Source organism: Narcine bancroftii, chromosome 7, assembly GCF_036971445.1.
Source record: "Narcine bancroftii isolate sNarBan1 chromosome 7, sNarBan1.hap1, whole genome shotgun sequence".
Lineage (NCBI taxonomy): Eukaryota > Metazoa > Chordata > Chondrichthyes > Torpediniformes > Narcinidae > Narcine > Narcine bancroftii.
This window is the reverse complement of record NC_091475.1, coordinates 190392271-190415430: the sequence shown is the minus strand read 5'-3', so window position 1 is coordinate 190415430 and position 23160 is coordinate 190392271. Positions and strand designations below refer to the sequence as shown.

The 23160-nt window shown below is 37.8% G+C and overlaps 1 protein-coding gene and 1 long non-coding RNA gene across 5 annotated transcripts in view; one reads left to right on the top strand and one right to left on the bottom strand.

Moving 5' to 3' along the window:
* Nucleotides 1–23160, top strand: part of p2ry2.1 (purinergic receptor P2Y2, tandem duplicate 1) — a 59240-nt gene that overhangs the window by 13930 nt on the left and 22150 nt on the right. The window lies entirely within an intron of this gene.
* LOC138740143 (uncharacterized) lies at nt 4120–17996 on the bottom strand. Of its 2 annotated transcripts, none has more exons than XR_011342700.1 (5): nt 17947–17996; nt 16460–16566; nt 14558–14718; nt 6671–6786; nt 4120–4532 (listed from the first exon to the last, which is right to left on the bottom strand). It is a non-coding gene; the product is annotated as an uncharacterized lncRNA (long non-coding RNA). The 2 variants fall into 2 exon arrangements; XR_011342699.1 differs by having other exon boundaries at nt 16478–16566.

Here is a 23160-nt window from a genome sequence, read left to right as displayed (position 1 = left end):
ATTAATACAGCTGAAAATAGACTTATCCCCAAATAACTTTTTTTTTAATGTGTTTAGCCCTTTATCATTGATTTGTCTGAATTTTAAAAAAATACATAAATCACTTTTAAAAATTCACAGATTGCTCTTGTTGACAGCTACATCCTTTAAGTTAAGTGTAGCAGTTACTACGGTGGATGCTACTAAATAAAGCCAAACATACACAAAGGTAGTCAACTCAAGACTGGTTTACTGCAGACATACACAGACCTTTTATTCCCTGCCTGATAATGAGCTCGTTAGTGAACAGCGGTTAAAGCTATGAGCCATTAGCGCCCCGTGCCTTTAGGCAGGGGCTTCGTCAGATCCATTCACTGTACTTTTGTGCTCAGCACTGCTAGCCCGCAATGTGTCAGGTAAGTCTGTGAAATGACAGTGGCGGTTCGCAATACCGCGCTGTGCGCCTGCTACATAAGCAACATTTGAAAAATCTTAACCAGTGCCTATTTCTGACATAGCTTTATTATCAAAACCTTTTTGAAAGTACAATTGTCAGAAATTTATCCTGGTGCCTAATTTAATCTGGGTACATAACCGGTCAGGAAAGAAAGATTGATCTATAAACAGCACAAAAGATGGTAGGAACTTAATTTGTACTGAAGGTACTTTACTTGTTCTTTTCCATTGGATTGACAAATATTAGGTTACCAGCAGGAACTCTACACAAGAAATGGCATCTTACACCATGTGTGTTGAGGCACTGACATAAGAGGAAGTTGAATGAGCCTTAATGGAGACAACTCAGAGAAATTGTATGTCAGAATACAGAATAGGAAATTCTGGAAGTTTAGATTGAATAAAATGCCTAATTTGTAAATACCTTAAAAAATGTCTATTTGGTAAATTAAATTCCGCCATAAATAGTTGTAAAGATGCAAAATTTTGTTGAATAAAAGAATATTTTAAGCTTTTCATCCCTAGCCGATTCCATTCCTCATAACCTGCATCTAAAATGGAGGGCTGATTAGACAGAATCGGACTAGTGAACAAAAATCCAAATTTTCCTGAATTCAACCCAAATTCTTGGAGTCTGTCTCATTATTAAATTCTTCATTAATTTTGGAATAGAAAAAGGTAAGGGTGAGCCTAAAACTGCTCACATAGAAGTATTTTTAAAAGATTTCAACTCTATTTCCACCAAGTTAGGGCAGTTGTCTATTTAATCAAATTGTAACAACAATAAGTATTTCTTATATTTATTGCCTAATAATAGAATCTAAAATTGGGTAATGACAAACCTCCATCATTTCTTATACTCTGAAGATGAATTTTATTTAATTGGGCTTTCTTCCTTTGCTATATATATGACATAATAAATAATTCTGATGTATCAACAAAAGATTTAGGAATAAATATTGGTAATGACTGAAATAAGTATAAAAAGTTTGGTAAGATATGCAAATTGACTGAATCAATATGACCAATCAAAGAAAGTGGTGGCCATTTCGATAATATTATTTTAGTTTGATTAAACAAAGCTGCAAAGTTTTCTTTAAAGAGGTTTTTAATGTTCTTAGTTATCATAATATCTAGGTCTCTAAATTGTTCTTTCACTATCTTTAAAAGGAAATTAGAGTATAAAGTAAGAGAGCCCTTTAATAGTAACATTCACTCTTATGTAAATTAAGTTTACAGCCAGCAAACTTACTAAGATGTGTAAGTACCTTTGGAATAGAAGTCTCTGGGCTGGACACATATAAAGATAGCCTATATACAATGGCCCGTCTAAATAACCCCTGAAAATCTTCATTTGCATGTTAAGTAACAGATAGTGGTTCCACCATTAGATCAAAAAGCAGGGGGCTTAGAGGGCAACTCTGGCTAATACCTGATAAATTCCTGATCTGAATTTTATAGACAAACTTTTTGAACTACATATTGTACATAAGGGTATAATATCCACTTTATATTATAAAATATTGAATATAAAGACAGTTTTCTTAATTAAGATCAAAACTGAATGGGAGAACGATCTTAATTTATCCTACTCAGAGGAAGATTGGTTCTTCTCTGTGTGCTGGACACAGTTTTATTCAATGTAAAGTGGCACATAGAGTACAGTTTTCTAAAGTTAAATTGTCTCGAAATTTATCTTGATATCAATCCATTCTGTGATAAATGTAAAATTTTGGAATCCTCTTTGATACATCTATTTTGGTCATGTCCCAAGTTAGGCTTTAAAAATATCTGTCCAAAATTTTCCTATCTTCAGGATCAATCTTGAACCCTGTCCGTTAATTAAAAAACCTTTGGTTTCTCCAAGGTTGAGAATATAAATTTAAGGTTTTGGCATTTTCTACATTACTGGCCAGAAGATAAATCCTGCTGAAATGGAAAGATGATTTTCCACCTACAAACTTGCAATGGTGACAGAATACCGTGTCCTTTTTGAGACAAGAAAAAATTAGAAGTAACGCTAGAAAAATTAAGGTCATGCTTGATAAGACATGGGGTCTATTTATGGTTTATTACCACAATTTGAATAATTAAGGTACATGGATGTGGTAGATTGGTATGCTTTGTTGGACCTCTGAAGGTCGCTGCTCAATTCCAAGGCTACTAATAATATTAATTCAACATTGTTTAGTAGGAGGGGGTTAGAGCAACTTTTTTTTTCATTTAGTTAGTCTTTTGGGGGGGCAATAAATGCTTATAGGTTTGATTGTGATTTCATCTAATATCATTAATATTCAATATGATCATCAATATAGATATATATTGTATTTGGTTCTTCAGGAACCTATTATATATATGTTTTCAATTAAACTCAATAAAAATATTTTTAAGGTGGTGCGGACTCAAAAGGCCAACATGGCCTGTTTCCGCTCCGTAAATGGTTATATGGTTATAAGGTGAGTACAGAATAGGGTTTGTAGGTATGCTTGGTGTGTTGACAGGGTTGTCAGAAAGGCTGAATGTAATGTGAAAGAGCACTGAAGATCTGGCACCAAACTGCACAAAGCTTGGACCCTATCCTTTTCCTCTTCGAAGTGACAGGCAGCCCGCATTAGCCCTCTGTAGATCAATCAGATGCAGTATTGGCTGCCTGATGACTCAACTGCCAATACTCAACTTCTACATTCGAAGTTAAGACCTTTGTGGTGCAGCTGAGATGCTGCTATTATTGACCGGTATACCAGTGTTCAAAAGGGCTTCCAAAGTATCACTGTTCTTTGTAGCTGCAAACGTGAGTTCTGAAAGCTGTGTTGCCTGTAGAATGCCAGGATTGGCAAACACACATCTGGAGAGGAACTTGGGTTGGAAGTGGAAGGATCTACTTTGTTATGGTCCGTGTAGGAAGTGAAGACACAGAAAGAACAAAGGAGGAGGTTTTGGGGAAAAGAGTCTGAGCAAACAGGATCAAATTAAATAGAAGTATGATACAGATATTGATGTGGTTGCTGGGGGTCAAGTGCAATACACAAATGAGCTGGAGAAATTCAGCAGGTCATGCAGCATCCAAATCCAGGTCTGAAATGTTGGATGCCCTTTACTTCCAGTGTGCGTGACCTGCTGAGTTTCTCCAGTACTTTTGTGTATTGCACACAGATATTAATTCCCAATCAACAACCTGAACAATGTATAAATTAGCATAGTTCAGGGAATTCAACACGTGGATCAAAGATTAAGGGAAATTAATTTCTTTTCATGGGACACTGGCACAATCTGGTAAAATAATACCACAATAGCAGTGAGAACTTATAAACAAGTGTAAAAGATCCTATAGACATGTAATGATGTGGTGATGCAGCAGTTGGTGGTGTTGCCACATAACTCCACTGACCCATATTCGTCCCTGATACATGAAAATCAGATGAGGGGCAATGAGACAGATGGGATTACTTTTTCTTACTGCTCATTCACATGGACACCTGGTTTTACTCCACAGGGGAGGGACTGCTCCCCACTCTTGCCACACCTTTTATTTCCTTCCCAGTTCAGACAAAGGATCTTATCCGAGATATTAACTCAGTTTTGCTTCCCATAGAGGTGCCTGATCTATGAGAATTTCTAGCATTTTCTGTTTTTGAGATTTGATTAAATGGCCGAGGAGTAATAAAGGGTTGATTAGCTTATCCCTTCTTGTTTACATTCCTACATTTAATCCATCTCCCTGCCCTCCAATAAATCACCAGCTTTGCTGAAGTACCTCCCCATTGGAGTGTATGATGATTGATGCCACAATCTATTGTGACATTTACAGACAGAGTCGGTCTTTATTTTTATAGTATGCCTCATGCTACATGGCCCAGCTTTCAAGTTGACACCCTTAAACTGCTTGGAGAGAAACGTAGCTGCAATTAAATGCATTGGCTCTCCCTGAACTGTTCCTCCAATAACACTACTCTTCTCCCTATACCGCAGCCTCTCCTCACTGCTTACTTCATTGTTCATATCTTGCTGTTTCTTGAACTTTTTAAGTACTGAAATTACAGTGAGTTGTTGAAATAGAATTGGTCTGATTTCACAACACCTTCTGCCGACAAATGAACCTGACAGAAAAAAAAAACAAATGAAGAAAATCAACATTAAAAAAAAGACATTGAAAGCATTTTCAGCATGAACCTCTGTGGGTTTGCCAATGTTAAAAAGAAACTCTGCCGACCATTTAAGGCATAAACCTGTAACGGGCCCATCGGCGTAATGACCGGGTCATCCTTCTTCCTGTGTCCACACCAGTGGTAGTGCTGCCATTCCAGCAGCTTCAGCTGTGACAACATTTAAAAAATATAATTTTATAATTAGCTTAGAATTAATAATGTATTATTAATGTATCTCTCTTCTTCATCCAGTTGCATGATTGGGATATTTTTCTGTTAAAATTTATACTTCTCTGAAAGTTAATCAGAGGGGGTGAGTTAAATTTCTCTTTCTTTTCTGATTGCTAAATCAAATCCCTATTATCTGGAATGATACCCAGTCTAGTTAAATGTCATGGGTTTTGAGAGATATTCGTTGTGCAGAGCACCTTACTGTGTACAACCTGCTATTTGGCTGGCGAGTTATGGACCATTATGCATTAACGTTAGAAATGGCAACATCATTTCTGACCAGTCAGTAATGAAGGCCGATGATGGAAGACTGAGGTTATATATTGCTAAGACCTACTTCCACAGTAAAGGAAATACACAGCTGTAGCATAATTGGCCGCACATTTTGTTGCTTAGGAACCTGCAGCTCTTGGCTATAAATCTAGATTAAGTTTTACCCAAGGGCTGGCAATGGCAATGGTGATTATCCATCAAGGGCACCTACAAGAGGTGGTGTTGGAAGAAAGCAGCCTCTATCCTCAAAGACCCCCACCACCCATGCCAAGCCCTCTTCAATCTGCTACCATTGGGAAACAGGTACAAGAGCCTGAAGAAGAACACTCAACACCACAAGGACAGCTTCTTCCCCTTTGCCATTAGGTTCCTGAATGACCAATGAATCACAGACAGAGCCCTTCTTTTGCTTTTGTTTTTGCACTATTTTAATTATTTTGTAAGGTGGTTTATATAAATATTTGTGCTAAAGTCCACCCACGCTGGAATAAAACAATACAGCAGAACTAAAGAATGTACAAAGGGTTCATTGCTTTTTGTATTTATCCAAGCGTGTTTCAGGAAATGTCATTAGTTTCGTACCACTGGTGATTCCAGTTATTGGAGCTTTATGTTGATCCATGGTTAAGGCTGTTTGTGCTGAGCTGACAACTACAGGATGCTTTTTCTCTTTAAGTCGCTTATCTTAAGCTATCTACAATTATTCTTGGGGCCAAACTGTGGGTATTTCCCTTAAGGTTATCATACCATATTCTTGGTGGTTTTAGTCATAAAGTTAAAATGCAAAGCAATTATATTTTTGGCCAATTCATTAATCCCTTGTTATACATATTCTTTCACATTCCCTCCTTTTATCATTACATGATAACTACGAAAAGACCATGGAGGACACCTGCTGCAGCACACTTTAGCAAAGACAGCATAAAAACAGTAAATCTACTCAGATTGCTAGCAGTATGATAAAAAAAATTCCCAGCCACTGGATCCACCTAGTTCCAAACCATTGTGCAAAATGGTTGGTGTAAGAGTCACGCATATCTGCACCAATTTCTTGTAAGTCCTGTATCCATTTTTGGATGTGGCTCACCAAATTAGTAATGTTTTCAGAGCTATCAGGAGTCTTGACCTATAATTTTACAGGTCCCCCTCAATTAGTCAGAATAAAGTCAAATGCCAATCAGTTCTAGATCGCCACAGTACTGATGGCAATCAATCCCTGCGGATAGTTGAGAAACTGCCTCCCCAGCTTCTTGGAGCTCCTGAGCCATGTCATGAGCCAATAGCTGAGGTTGGCCAAATCAGCTCTTTGGATGTCTTTCCTATACCGTAAAAGAGGAACAGGATCTTAAAAATACCTTCATCTTGAAGATACCTCTGTTTGTCCTGAACCTGGCTACATCTAGCCAATCTGATGTAGCTGGGTTCAGGACAAAGAGAGGTGCGTCCAATTAGCAGTCAGTCACGAATGTGCCTTATGTACAAAAATGAAATAAGTTTAATTGTATACAGTACAAGTTTTACATCAACTTTCTCCCAGGTTGATAAGGTACCATTTAATAAAAGATGTCATGTTATACCCTACTGACCTCCACATGTTTATATCCTCACTTTCACTGTGATCGGTTCTGCCTCAAAATCCATTCTATCACTTCTTGTGTGGGGTAGGTGCTGGGTCTTGAGAGGATACCTCCCGTTGAGTTGGCTGAAATATGGGAATAGATTTGACAGCTAGAAATATTCATTTTATCAGCATATAAGTAAGACACATGTAAAAAGTTATTATGCTTCTGCCAAAAATTCCTCTTTTCATTCACAACTCTGGCATTCAGCTCAAATGTCAATCATGGTTTTTAAACTGCAGGCATGTACAGCACAATCAAGGAATTTTTCCAGGTTCAGGACAAAGAGAGGCATCTTTAGGATCCTGTTCCTCTTTTTTTACGGTACAGGAAAGGCATCCAAAGAGCTGATTCGCCCAGTCTCAGCTATTGGCTCATGATGTGGCTAAGGAGCTCCAAGAAGCTGGGGGGCAGTCTGAAAAGGAATGTGCAGGAATTTTGAGTCAATGTCTGCACTGCAATTTATCTTGCTGGACCCCTACAACTTTTTGGAGAAAGCTTGCAGTGTAAATTGTACCGGAAAAATTTGTTGACAGTCATCTACACTATTGCACATCCAACCACCAGGACCATTGCACTCAGGTTCTTGTGGTCTAAAAAGGCCCCCAGTGTGAACAACCACACAGGAAGTAATTACATTAATTTTTCCGCGATTTTCATGACATTGCAGTCTGAAAACCATAAAGTTTACAAAAAGGCATAACGATAAAGTTTTCATGTTTTAGGTGGGGCTTTTTTCAGTCTGTCCAGCGAGGCTGTCCTTCAAGCTTTACTGTGGTCAATGTTGTTAACAGGACCTGGAACGGTCCTTTCCACTGAGGACCCAATTTCTTCCAATCTCAGTTCTTTAAAAGGACATAATTTCCAGGCTCAACATTAGGATATTCATCACTTAGATCTGATGGATCACCCTCCTCTAGGTGGGCTTGGTGTGCCTGTGAATGCACAGCTTGAAAAGTTTTAGTTAGATTGCCTAGTAATAATAAATCCATCCCAACTGGCAGTGTGGGGTTTGCCCCCAAGGTGTCCGCATTGGCTGTCCGTAGACCATCTCTGCAGCAGATAGCCCTGACTTAGCCTGCAATGTCACCCATGTATTAAACTAGGGGTATCCAATTCAGCCCTGTTTCCTCAATCATTTTTGCCAGCTTAGTTTTTCATGTTCCAATCGCACATTCCACTATGCCTGCCTCCTGGAGGCGATGGGGGCAGTGGATCGCTGCTGGATCTCCAATTCCTTATATAATTCTTCATTTATCCTGGCTACAAAGTGAGGACCATTATCTGAACTCAGTGCCTCAGGTAGTTCACAGTATGGAATTATTTCCCTTAACAAAATCTTAATAGTCAAAGCAGTATTGTTGGTGGTTGGGATAGCCTTCATCCAGTGACTAAAAACATCTACGAACACCAAGCAACATTTACAGCAATGCACTCATGATAATTCAATAAAAATCTAATTATCAGCAAGAAAAATGGCCTCCTGGCAAGGGGTACTTCTCTGCTGGGATGATGTCCCTTTACCAACATAGTGTTATTGACATAAAACAGATCTTTGCTCTTTTTACAATTGCTTCACTAAAATTTGGACGCCACCATGTTTTCAGTAAGGTATTTTTCATTTCTTCCCTTGCCCATGTGGGTACCAATGTGCACATATTCAAGTAACAGGGGTAAAAAAAGATATCAGGTACATGTTTGGCCGGCCAGCGTAACCCATAACTGAGTATCAGGATGAGGAGCACAGCCCATCTATTCCCATTGTTGTTTCTCAGCAGCAGAGCGTCCCTCTGCAGATTGTACATTTGTTACATGTCTGGTAAATCCGTTCTGTTGACTTTCTGTAAAGCAGCTTGTTTATTCCCCCACCAGGAACTTCCACTCAGGGTTTACTGCTGTTCACAGGCAAAAGAATGCAGACTGAATGAAGTGAATAATTCACATATTGAAAAATGGAAAGCTCTGTGCAGATCTTTGGGAACATAAGGAAAACTCAGGATTACAGTGTGCCTACACTTGTGAACTCCCTGAAAATCTAAATGCTTTTGTACCTCTGGACAGTCATTCCACCACTGGTCACTTTGCCATATCACTTTGTCCATCTTCCCATTTCTGAACTTGAAACTGTCCCTAGTTTCCCAATTTTATTAACAAGTAACTATTAATTTAACCAATTTTCTGCATACATTGAACTTTCTAATACAATATTATAATTGCTTTAATCATATAACAAATTGTTAACATGAGCAATTTTTCTTACTGACAAAACTACAACTCATCACTTTCTCATCCTCTTTCATTGCAGCTCATTATCCCATAATTCAACTGCCTACTACTGCATTTTGCCAATATCCCCCAAATCATTCTCATGTTCTGTCGAGGAGTCAAAGTAATATAAATGTTCAGTTTTATACTCTTAATTTTCTCATTGTCTTATTTGTCCACAAAGCCTGCTGTTTGCTGCTTCTACCTATACAGATAATTTTCTCTTTGGTTATCTGGCCTCCTACTGCTGAGTTGCTGCATTTTAATGACATGCAAACATTCAGCCCATCAGAAATAGTTTGACCTTGACCTCTGCCTTATATATTCAAAGACTCTGCTTATAATGTTGTGACAGGCCAGAGGACCCAAAAACCCAGCAGCGATAGAAATCATCAAGACAAATAGTTACTTAAACGAAAGTTACTTATAATTTTCTTTAAACATAAAAACAAGGTCAAACTTTAACTTATTACTATCAACTTAACTTCACCCCCCCACTTCTAATTCTAAGCGCACATGTATATAAATATGTGTATTGTGACAGAGTATATAGGTATGTTTTTGGGAGATAGATTAGGAAAGGTTTGTTTGTCACATACAAACACTTTAAAACAGATCTTATTTGAAATACTGGAGCTCTGCTAATGCGAGACATATTGGGGCCTCAACAGCTTTTGCAAGAGCTTTGAAGAGTGCTCATGGATTGTTGTCTATATAAGTCAACAGATGAAAGATCTTGTCAGAGCCGCAGACAGTCTGAAGGAGAACTTGCTGTTGTAAGAGGGTCATTTAGTTTTGCAAGCAGAGAGAGTCAAACAGGCTTTCTCTCTCAGAGAGAGAGAGAAACACAAACACACACACACACACACACACACACACACACACACACACACACACACACACACACACACACACACATATCACTTGACAGTGTTACAGCCAGCAAGAGCAGCTGGGACTGGAACAGGACAAGCTGGCAAGAAGCCCCAGTTTGGAAGATGGCCTAGTTAAAGCCTTTGTGGTTCATGCAAGAGGAGAGGACTGGCTGTCTAATGTTTCATTTGGAATAAGAGAAATAAAAAGGAACTCTGTGATGACCTGAAAGAAAGAGGTTATCATCTGGAGAACCCTGAAGGGGCAAGATTTGTCAGCAAGACACTGGAGTGGCTGATGGAAGTAAATCAGTTGTGGATGTTCTGAAAACTGATAAGAACCTTCCTGAGCAGTAACCGTTTACCTTTCGAGCACCAAAGCCTGGTGAACTTTAAATGTTAAATTCTATGCACAGTATAAGAATTGCCTGCAACCAGTGAACTTGGAGGAATGAGAAGTGAGATTGGACTGTGAACCAAAGAACATTTCTGAACTTGTGCACACATTATATACATGTGCGCTTAGAACTAGAAGGGGTTAGGTTAGGTTAAGTAAGTTAGTGATAAGTTAAAGTTTGATTCTATTTTCATGTGTAAAGATAATTAAAAGCAACTTTTGTTCAAGTAACCATTTGTCTTGGTGAATGTCTATTGCTGCTGGGTTTTGGGGTCTTCTGGGCTCATAACAGTCTAAGTTCAGAAAAGTTCTCACTCCTCCAAGATACTTACCCCATCAGGGTTTTCCAGATGATAACCTCTTTCTTTCAGGTCACCACAGAGAGTTCCTTTTCTGTTTCCCTTATCTCAGGCAAAACCTACCACCAACCAACTCCTCTTGTATGGACCACAAGGGCTTTGAACAGGCTGAACTAAGAACTCACAACCCGTCTTCAAAATGGGGTTTTCAAACAAGTTTCCAAAAGCCACTGCAGAAAACCAGCAGTTTCTCTCTCTCTTTCTCAATCTCTCAAAGAAAAACCTGTTTGACTCTCTCTGCTTGCAAAACCATATGACCTTCTTAGAACAGCAAACTCTATTCAGACAATCTATGGCACTGAACCCAATCTTCTGAGTCCATTCATCTGTTGCTTTCCAAAACAATAATCCATTACTTCAGAGCCTGTCCAATTAACACCTACTTGTGTGAAGTCCTTACAGGCATTCTTCAAAGTTTTTGCAAAGGCACTCAGACTGTCGGTCTTGAGTCAAGCTCTTGCATTTTAAATGAGATCTATTTTGAAGTATTTATATTGGTGTGTGACCTAACTAAAAACCCACAATCTATCTCTTCCAAAGCATGTCTATATACAATATAAAATATAACATAATCCGTCACACTGTCATTTGAAGATAAGTTCCAAAGTAGTCAGCCTTCTGAAAGCAATAAATGTCAACTATTTTAAGGGGAAAAAAATGATTGCAGAAGAACAAACCTGATGCTCAGACAATGGTGTTCACCTTCTAATGTGTTGAATGAATGTATGAAAGTTTCAGAGGCAAAAAAATGGCACTGATAAAGCAATTCTTTTTATATTGTCTAAATGATTGTCTCCATTTTTATTGCAAATACCTGGTCTTTTATCTGAAATGCTAATTCAATTTAACATTCTGTAGATGCTGCTGCCCTACTGCATATTATCAGAATACCATGTTCTTTATTTCAATTTTAACCATTTGTGGTTTTTAAATATCCCATTTAATTTTTATTTCGATATTGATCACTATTGAGTAATGCATATTACAGAGCTCCAGTTGTGATGATTGCAAGCCTCCAATTAGCATCTTCTATTCTGATATCCAGCTTATTCCAAATAATTTAGCTGGGGATTTTTGAATTGAGTTAAATTAGTCCACTTGAACTTCCTTAATCAATATTATTGGTATAATTAAAGAGCAAAATATAATTTCAAACAGGAGAAATGTTCATTTTCAGAATCTTCAAAAAAAAACTGTACGGGGGTGGGGGGGTCAACAGTGGGACCTGCCAATCATTATCAGCTGCACTATGGTTACCAAACAAAGTCGATATGCCAGACATGCAATTGGGATCCCAAAGTACATTCTTTTTCTCTATTCCTTTTTTCCCTTTCTTTTTCAGCTTTTTGTGCTTTTCTCTCTCACGTGTTATTCCTCCTGCTGGCCAGCATAATTTTATCTCTCGTCTGAGTTGCCTCATCATTCCATTTGTTCATTTTTTTCCCATTTCTTTGCTACACTTACATGTCCCTGCGATCACATGATTCTATATCCTAAGTTCTTCCCTTTGTTTCTGTTCACTTTCTTTTCTCTCTTGCTGTTTATTGTGCCAATCACACTCTGACTCCAATACCTGCCAAGTCTTTTGTTTTCGATCGTGAGTACATCACTTAGATCTTTGTACATACATAGTCCCGTAAAGGGATAATGGAGAACCCTTCTCCATTAACAATGGCGTGAAGCAAGGCTGTGTTCTCGCACCAACCCTCTTTTCAATCTTCTTCAGCATGATGCTGAACCCAACAATGAAGACGCTGTTTACATCCGGTACCGCACGGATGGCAGTCTCTTCAATCTGAGGCGCCTGCAAGCTCACACCAAGACACAAGAGAAACTTGTCCGTGAACTACTCTTTGCAGATGATGCCGCTTTAGTTGCCCATTCAGAGCCAGCTCTTCAGCGCTTGACGTCCTGCTTTGCGGAAACTGCCAAAATGTTTGGCCTGGAAGTCAGCCTGAAGAAAACTGAGGTCCTCCATCAGCCAGCTCCCCACCATGACTACCAGCCCCCCCACATCTCCATCGGGCACACAAAACTCAAAACGGTCAACCAGTTTACCTATCTCGGCTGCACCATTTCATCAGATGCAAGGATCGACAATGAGATAGACAACAGACTCGCCAAGGCAAATAGCGCCTTTGGAAGACTACACAAAAGAGTCTGGAAAAACAACCAACTGAAAAACCTCACAAAGATAAGCGTATACAGAGCCGTTGTCATACCCACACTCCTGTTCGGCTCCGAATCATGGGTCCTCTACCGGCACCACCTACGGCTCCTAGAACGCTTCCACCAGCGTTGTCTCCGCTCCATCCTCAACATCCATTGGAGCGCTTACACCCCTAACGTCGAGGTACTCGAGATGGCAGAGGTCGACAGCATCGAGTCCACGCTGCTGAAGATCCAGCTGCGCTGGATGGGTCACGTCTCCAGAATGGAGGACCATCGCCTTCCCAAGATCGTGTTATATGGCGAGCTCTCCACTGGCCACCGTGACAGAGGTGCACCAAAGAAAAGGTACAAGGACTGCCTAAAGAAATCTCTTGGTGCCTGCCACATTGACCACCGCCAGTGGGCTGATAACGCCTCAAACCGTGCATCTTGGCGCCTCACAGTTTGGCGGGCAGCAACCTCCTATGAAGAAGACCGCAGAGCCCACCTCACTGACAAAAGGCAAAGGAGGAAAAACCCAACACCCAACCCCAACCAACCAATTTTCCCTTGCAACCGCTGCAATCGTGTCTGCCTGTCCCGCATCGGACTTGTCAGCCACAAACGAGCCTGCAGCTGACGTGGACTTTTTACCCCCTCCATAAATCTTCGTCCGCGAAGCCAAGCCAAAGAGAAAGGGATAAGGTATATTTGCAAGGACAACTAATGTCATTTGAACAGTTAAAAATATAAAAATAATATTCTTAATAATACAATCTGCTACTTTCAATTAAAAGCTTTTTTCAGAAATGAGTTAGGACTGACCACAATGTTACCAGAATGTAGCAAAATGGAGATTCTGATTGGAAAAGGGAAGACAAGAAAGTTTACATCTGCAATGCATTCCTTACTTCAGACAGGCATTGCTAAGCAGGAATTGTATAAATCTAAACAAAGATGGAAATCAGACTTGAATATTAGTATTGGTGATAAGAACAGGTTTGATTTATGTCAGGACTGCATGACCAATACAATTAATGTATAGATTTATGCAATATGATTTTACCCTGCAAAAATTGCATAAATTAAATTCTAATATATTGAATATATGTTTTAGATGTGGTGAAGAAACAAGATCCGTTTTACATTCAACCTGGTCGTGCTTTAAAATGAAACCCTTTTGGGAAAATTTAAGAATTTTATTAGATAAAATTACAGAGTACATACCATTATCCCTCCGACTTCCCACTTCCTCTGGGCCTCCCCTTTCAATTCCTTAATAATTTTCTTCCATTTTTCCCATAATAATTGCTCTGGTTTCTCTATCACCCTCACAGACCACGTATCACCGATCAGCCACTCTTCGTTACCTAACCTTTTTGTTAATACTGCTGACAATTGTCAATATTCCTTTTGATGTTCTGGGTGGAAATAACATATTTGTTGCACTGGCCCCCCCCTCCATCACTTTTATCTGATACTTGTCCCATTTTCACTACACGCCTGCTGTCCAATTATAATTTATCTGGGCTTTCCTCGCCATTGAACAAATTATACTTGATTCCAGGCTTTATTTATTTCATTGGTCTTCCAGATAAACCCTGTACTACTACTATAGTCTTCCAAACAAACTTATTATTCCAAACAAACTCTTATTCCTTTTTCTGCGTTAATGTACCACACATGTTAAACTGCCATTTTTGTCCATGGTCCTATTTTCCTAGTCTGCTTTCCAAAATGAATCTTACACTTAAAATTTACCCAGGCTACAGATCTATATGGCAAAACCCAAAACTTTACTTTTCTTCACCTTGTCTTTACTCTTGGGTTCTTTATTGGATCTCGGCAGGCAGCCAGATCAACTCTGGATGAGGGACCACAGTTTTCTTGGGAATTGGCAGTGGAGTTCAGGCTCAAGAGTCTTTGTCCGAAGTTTTGGATTACTTGTGGCCTCTTACTTCATCCTGCTGACTACGCAAATGTTAAAGACAACCCGTGCTATAATAAAACAATATAGCAGAACCAAAGAACATATAATCATTTAAAAAATGTTCTTACGCTAGCGGGAGCAAGGGTTACAAAGAATGAGTTGACAATGTCCCTCATTTCCTGTACTATGCCTTATAGTAAGGTGTTCATCTCTTTATATATTTATCCAAGCATGTTTCCAGGAAATTTCACTAGTTTTGCACAATTTGTGATCCAAGTTATTGCAGCTTTATGTTTATCTGTGGATAAAGCTGTTTGTGCTGAATTGGCAACCAGAGGATGCTTTTTCTCTATAATATCTTAAGCTGTGTACACAATATTCTTGGGTCCATACTGTGGGTATTTCCCTTAAGGTTATCATGCCATATCCTTGGCGGTTTTAGACACTATAACTCAGCACAAAGAAAGTTAAAATATGAAGCAATTATGTTTTCAGCCAATTCATTAATCCCTTGTTATACATATTCTTTCACGTTCATGACAATAAATTCTAATTCTGATTATCCTTGTTTTCTACATTGCAAGGTAGGTGATAGAGGGAAAGGGTATGGAAAATCAGTGCTATTCCCAAACAGTTTCTGTAAGAGTTACAGAAAATACAGAAATATTCAGCAGACTAGATCACATCTTATTGAGCTGTTCAGTATGAAACAAAGACTTTTGGTCAACGTATCCATTCTGACCAAGTTAGCATACTAGATACATCCCTTTTGTCTCCATTTAGTCCATATCCTTCTCAGCCTTCCCCATCCACGTGTCTGCCCAAATCTCTCTGGAACATTATAAGTGTGCCCATTTCTCTAGTTTTCTCTGGCATCTCATTCCAGATATGGACTACCCTTTGAGTGAAAAATTTACCTCTCAATTCTCTCTTAAATGATCCACTCCATTCTCTTGACCATCATCCCATGGTCTCTGCCGCTCCATGATGTCTTTCATCACCTACATCTTAGTCCCTAATGATCTGAGCTATCTCAAGATCTCATTCTGTTCCCCCCCCCCCTCCCCACCTTATCCATTGTGATTGCACATTGACCTGAAATCAATCATTGAGGCCAAGATTACTAAAGTTTGGAATCATTGATTGGGCTCTCATGTAATCGTACTTCATTTAGTATTACATTGCCCATCATATGAAAAGAGCAATCGTGAGTGAGAGAGACTGTCAATTCAATAGTAGATGAATGAAGGCAATGCAGATAATAACCAATGGAGTCTGTGTGGATTGTTCATATTAGACTGATGGAAATTTTTTTCTCTTGAATGGAATGTCAGGGCTTTGCATTAATGTTTGTGTCTTTTTTCTTCTCTCTGCAAATAGGACATTATCTAGAGATGCTAAGAGTTGATGAGAACAAGCACACACCACCCCATCTCATGTATGGATGTGGGTGATTAAACATTTTAAAGTGAAAGTTGATAAGATAATGGGCACTATACAGATAAATGTCATTGAAAGTCCTTTCTGCCAAAATTATCATAATGTGGCTTACTTTGGATGATTTACATCTAATTTCAGTTGTAAAATCTTTTGTTCTCCACCTGAACTGAAATCTCTTGTCCTTGATAATATTCTGTAATTTTTCCCTGTAATTTTTCACATCCCAAGGTGTTGTGCACTGTAATGAACAGGTCCTAATAATTGATCAATGAAATTTTACCTTAACTTTCTTGCTTTGTACATACATAATGTCTCTATCAATAAAAATATTTCCTTCTTAACCTTCTCAAATGGTCCTACCATCTTCTGTGATTATGTATACGCCTGTGTTTCTCTGGTTTTGCATTTCCTTTAAAATTGTGTCATTCTTTATGTTGGATTTCCTTTACCTATCAAAATATTAGCACATATTTTTACAAAACAATTTATTTGTCCTCTTGAATCAATTACTCTTTTTTTTTAAATTATATAACATATATAACATAACAATTTACAGTATGGAAACAGGCCATTAGGCCCTTCTAGTCCGCACCGAACCAAACACCCCTCTCTAGTCCCACCTCCCTGCACAATGCCCATAACCCTCCATCTTCTTCTCATCCATATACCTGTCCAATCTTTTCTTAAATAATACAATTGACTCCGCCGCCACTATTTCTCCCGGAAGCTCATTCCACACATCTACCACTCTCTGAGTAAAGAAGTTCCCCCTCATGTTACCTCTAAACCTCTGCCCCTTAATTCTTAACTCATGTCCTCTTGTTTTAATCTTTCCTCCTCTTAACGGAAATAGTCTATGTTCTTCTTTTTTTAAACTTTATTTAAAGATAACAATCAAAATACAAGAATAACAAAGAAAAATAGAAAGAAATGTTTTTTTACATATAACAAAAACCCCCGCTCCCCCCTCCCACCCCTTCAGCCAGCTCCCTTAAGGGGAGCCAAATATAAAAAACAATACAGTGAATATGAAAAATATTTCAAAGTACTTCTAAATTCATGTACTCCAAATAAGGAGACCACATTTTAACAAAAATAGAATAATTATCATGCAAATTACACCTAATTTTTTCCATAATAATACAGGTTCTCAATTCATTATGCCAAAGTGAAATATTAACCTCGACATTATCTTTCCAGTACTAGCTACACACTTTCGTGCACCAAACGTACAAAGGCAATTTGAAATTTATCTAACCCTAATCCTTTCAAAGAAACCATATATTCCAACAAAAAAATCGATGGATCTAATGGTAATTTAATTTTAAATAATTTTTCCAAAATCAACCTAATTCCTTCCCAAAATGGTTGTACTTTAACACAAGTCCAGACTGCATGTAAAAAAGTTCCAATACATAGTCCACATCTAAATCAAGAACCCATACTTTTTCAATTTCTCTGGAGTCAGTAATGTGAAAAATTATAATTAACCATTTCATATCGTACATTGGTTACTTTAGTTACACTATCATGACACACTTCCTCCCAATTATCTTCCGGGAAAATAAAAGTTAAATCACTTTCCCGTTTAAGCCTAGATTTCTCCCAACCCGGTTTATCCATAGCATCTTGTAACAATTGGTACATATCCGAGATATAACCTTTCTTAGCTACAGAGGAAATCAAAGATTCAAATTTCATCAACATAGGTAAATACATCGCTGTACCATAATTCTCTTTTATCAAAGCTCTAACTTGATAAAACACAAATAAGGAATTTACTGAAATGTCAAATTTCTCCCGCAATTGATTAAAAGAATGAAATTGACCTTCTTCTAGACCATCCCGAATTATCTTTATATCCTTAGAATTCCATCTCTTCAAGTGATTATTAAACAATGAGAAAGGAATAAGCTGATTATGATATAACGGAATTTGAACCAACAATTTACCCTTTGTTCCTAAGACCCTGTTTCTTTCAACCCATATCATTAATAAATGTTTTAATACTGGCATATTACATCCTCACAACAAATTCAAGTCCCACTTATATATAAACTGATGTATCTCAGCTTCAAATATACAACCCATTTCCACCTTTGCCCAAATCAGAGGATGGTCCATATCCATCAATCTGCTAATAAATTTCAACTGAGCTGCATCATAATAATTTTGAAAATGAGGTAATTGCAATCCTCCTGAAGCATATTTCCATGCAAGTTTAAATAAAGCTACACGAGCTAGTTTCCCTTTCCACAAAAATTCCCACACTGCTCTATTCAAATCTTGGAAAAAAAAACCCTTGAAAGTGAACATGATTTAGACTGAAACAAATATTGAAATTGAGGAAAAATATTCATTTTAATGTAATTTACTCGGCCAATTAATGTCAATGGTAAACCTTTCCACTTGATCAAATCCATTTAATTTTATGTCCATAAAGGGACATAATTCAATTTATATAACAAATGATAATCTGCACTTACTACCACTCCCAAGTATTTAATCCTATCAGACCATTTTAATTTTATAATACTTTTATACTCTGAATAATACCCATCCCCAACTGGCAATATTTCACTCTTATCCCAATTGATTTTATATCCAGACAATTCTCCAAACTTTAACAAATAATCTTGTAAATGTTTCAAAGACTGTTCAGGCTCTGTCAAATATATCAACACATCATCTGCAAATAAATTAATCTTGTATTCATCATCCACAATTTTCATTCCTTTAATCTTATCATTCAGTCATATCTGAGCTAACGGTTCAATAGCCAATGCAAATAAGGCTGGTGACAATGGACAACCTTGTCGGGTTGATCACAGTAATTTAAATGATGAAGAAATATGGCCATTTTTCACCACCCTAGCAACTGGATTTATATACAATATATAACCCAGCCAATAAAATGAGGGTAGAAATTAAACTTCTCTAATACTTTAAATAAAAAAATTCCACTCAACCCTATCAAAGGCTTTTTCAGCATCCAGTGCAACCAACTTTGGATGGTTGAGTTGCTGTCTAAATGCATTGACCAAAGTTATCAATCTAAGAATATTGTCAGATACATTTCTATTTTTAATAAAACCAGTTTGATCTATATGTATCAATTGAGGTAAATACTTATCAAGTCTATTCACCAACACTTTTGCTATAATTTTATAATCAATATTTAATAAAGAAATAGGCCTATACGAAGATACTTTCAATGGGTCTCTATCTTTCTTAGGGATCACTGTAATTATAGCACTCATACAAGATTCAGCTAACAACTGTCCTTCAGTTACTTGCTGTAAAACATCTCCAAATACAGAAAATAAATCTTCATAAAATACTTTATAAAATTCAGCTGAAAAACCATCGTCCCCTGGTGACTTTCCATTTGGCATATCCTGTAATCTCAAAATCCATAAACGGAGCCTCTAATTCTCTAATTTGTTTCTCCCCTAAAACAGGTAGATTTAATTTAGATAAATAAGATTCGATAGAACCAGCGTCCTGCTTTCCCTCAGAAGTATATAATTTTTGGTAAAATGAATAAAATTGGCTATTGATTTCATGGTTTATAGGTAACTATTGAATTTTGTTTCACAGCATTAATAATTTGTGATGCCTGTTCAGTTTTCAGTTGCCATGCTAATACTTTGAGCTCTCTCCCCAATTCATAATAACGCTGCTTAGATCGATTAAGTAAACGCTCATACTCATAGGTTTGTAATGTATTATAATGCAACTTCAACTTCATTAAAGCAGCTTTTTTATCCACTGTGACATCTTTCTGAAATTCCTTTTCCAATTCAGTAATTTGCTTCTCCAACATTGAACTTTCTGCACATATTGCTTTTTAACTTTCGTAGTATAACTAATGATCTGCCCTCGTAAATAAGCTTTCAAGGCATCCCACAATACAAAATTACTACGCACTGTTAACATTCTCAGCCAAAAATAATGCAATTTGCTCCTTAAAAAAATAATAAATTCCAGTTTCTTCAATAACATTGAAGAAATCTCCAACTGTAAAGTGAGTGTGTCACCTCTGAACTCACACAAGAGAAAAATAACATTGAATGGTCTGATGTAGCCCAGCTTTTATATTCAGCCTGCACTACTCTACCCAACAAATGCGCTGACATCAAAAAAATCTATTCTAGAAAATGAATCATGTCAAGGCGAATAGAAAGAAAAATCTTTCTCTGTAGAATTCACTCTCCTCCAGACATCAACCAAATTCAAATCTTTCATCAAAGCCCCTATTTGTATTGTTGCTTTTGATTTCCTTATACTTTTCGTGGATTTATCTAATAAAGGATCCAAAGCACAATTAAAATCTCCCCCTACCAAAATATTATTGTTAGCCTGATTTAACAACAAAAAAGTCTCTGACATAAAACGTTCATCATCTACATTAGGAGCGTAAATATTTAACAAGGTCCACGATTCAGCAAAAATTTTGCAATTAACCATTAAAACCCTACCCGCATTACCTTCAAATGATACCAACTCAAATGGCAATTTCTTATGAACTAATATTGCTACACCCCTCACCTTAGAACTAAAAGAAGAAGAAAACACATGCCCAACCCATTCCCTCTTCAGCTTCAAATGTTCTTTTTAAGTCAGATGTGTTTATTGCAAAAAAACAATATCAACTTTAATTTTTTTTTATATAAGCCAAAACTCATTTACACTTAATCAGGTTATTCAAACCCTGAACATTAAATGTTGCAAAAGTCAAATTCGACATCATTAAATCTAATAATATATCACAATACTATAGAATAATGCCCCACTTCTAAATCACACTGTAGTCAAATCCCCCCCTCATTAAAAAAAAATCTGAAAAACATTCCAAAACAAACTACTATAAAGTAGTAACCCCTTTAAAAATCTGGGTGTGGTAAAGTCCACAAGTGGTAGGTGACTAGAGGTCTCAATGTCACCCACCCCCCCAGTAAGACTTCACAAAGTTAAAAACCATTCAACCCAGTGATTCCAGTCCCAATGACTGTTCTGTATCTTCAATATCAAGAAGACTTTGCATCAATTCAGATTTTTTCCCATTCTTTCCATATTTTCCAATCTTCCCATTTCTATTACCATTAGCCCTTCTCTTAGGTGTCGATGATGACGATTGCCAATTTCCTCATAAATCTGGCAATGAATTAGCAAAAATTAATGCATTATGGCCATTTTAAAAAAACTGAGATTGAAAATTCCCATAAAAAACTTACAGTACTGCCAGGTAACGAAAAGCAAATTTATATCCCTTTCACCACAATACTTCTTTAGCCAAATTAAATTCTCGGCGTCTTCTAATAATTTCTTGACTCAGATCTGCATTAAAAAAAAACCCCTGTTATTTTGAACCACCATTGGAGCCTGGTTCTGCTGTGCTTTTTGAACCGCCAGTCAGAGTATCATTTCTATATCTTGATATTTCAAACAACGAATCTAAACTGCTCGTGGTAATTGGCCTGGAAATGGTTTCTTCCTTAACACTCTATGCACTTGATCTAATTCTAGACCATCTGGAAAAATTTCCTTGCCCAACACTTCTGGGATCCATTTCTTAAAAAACTTCACTGGATCCAAACCTTTCATACCTTCCGGAAGACCAACTATCTTGACATTATTTCTGTGACTTTGGTTTTCTAATGAATGAATCTTCTTCAATAATTCCTTCTTCTGAATCCCCCAATCTACAAAAGAATCTTCCACTTTTCCATTTTTTCTCTATTACATTCCACTTGATTCTTACATTCAAGAAAGGCCTCCTCAATCTTTTAAAAATAGTCTTGTACAGTATCCACTGATCGTGTACATCTAGTAACATCATTCCTAACTACATTAACATCTTGCTTCACAAAAGTTATTTCTTCACACATAGTGTTCATTTTAATTTTCATTTCTGAAAATCCTTGAGTCATCTGATTAGTCATCTGCATTGACATATTTGACATATGTTCCATTTGCTGTGCAATCCCTTCCAGAATTGGAAACACAGAATCCATTCCAGGATCCATCACCTCCCTTTGAGGCCGACCTTCTTTAGTCTCAGTCCCCAGTTCTTCAAATTCCAGTAAAGGTGAACTCTCTTCTTCTTCCAAAGTAGTGGGTCCTCTTCCTGTGCGACTGTGGGTCTGGACACCCGATGACAGTGCACCGACCTCGTCAGCCCACCGCCACTCGGGCTCTCCCACAGCCCACACCTTCTCCAAAAGTTCGTGGACCCGCGACGCACCGCGCATGCCCGGCAGGGCCACTAAACGCGCAGGCATGTCTTCCGACGCTACACTGCACGTCCCTGGACCACTAGGCAGTGCTGTGGCCTTGCGGGTTTGTCCTCATTTGGTCGGCCCACCCACACGCCCAGAATCATGAGCGTGCAAGTCGGGACTGGCCGAACTCATTGCTGAACCAGCACCATCTTGCGATAGCGCAAACAGCGCTGGCGTAATACTTAGCTGGACAGGAGTCCTCTGAAGCTTGGGGACTCCAGTTGACGATTCCATTGCTTCCATTTGATGGGTAGGCCTCAATTCTTCAACACTTTTGTAAGGTAATTTTTTCTGTAACTGTGTTTTCGATTTTTTCACATTTGCAGCCATTTCGATCCTCCACTATTCCAAAGTCTATAAACAGTATTTTTAATCACTTTTACAACTTTTAAAATCAGACATTTAATAGTATAACTGGGGAAGGGTGGAACCACACGTCTATCCCCTACGCCATCTTGCCATGCCCCATTATATTTGTTCTCCTAATGACAGCTTTTATTTGATTCTCACCACTTATTCCCTGAAAAGAGGACTACCCTCATAATTTATCTTAAATAATCATTTTAATGATTTCAATTATGTTTTCTCCTGGGCATCTTTGCTTCAATGAATCCTTCTCTCTTATAATTGTACATGTTCATCCTTGATATCATTCAAATTTTCAATAATGCATAAAAGTAACATTAGAATAAATAATTTTGAATCAACTACAGGTTGAGTTATAACTACAGGTTATCCAAAATGTATGGGGGCCAGAAG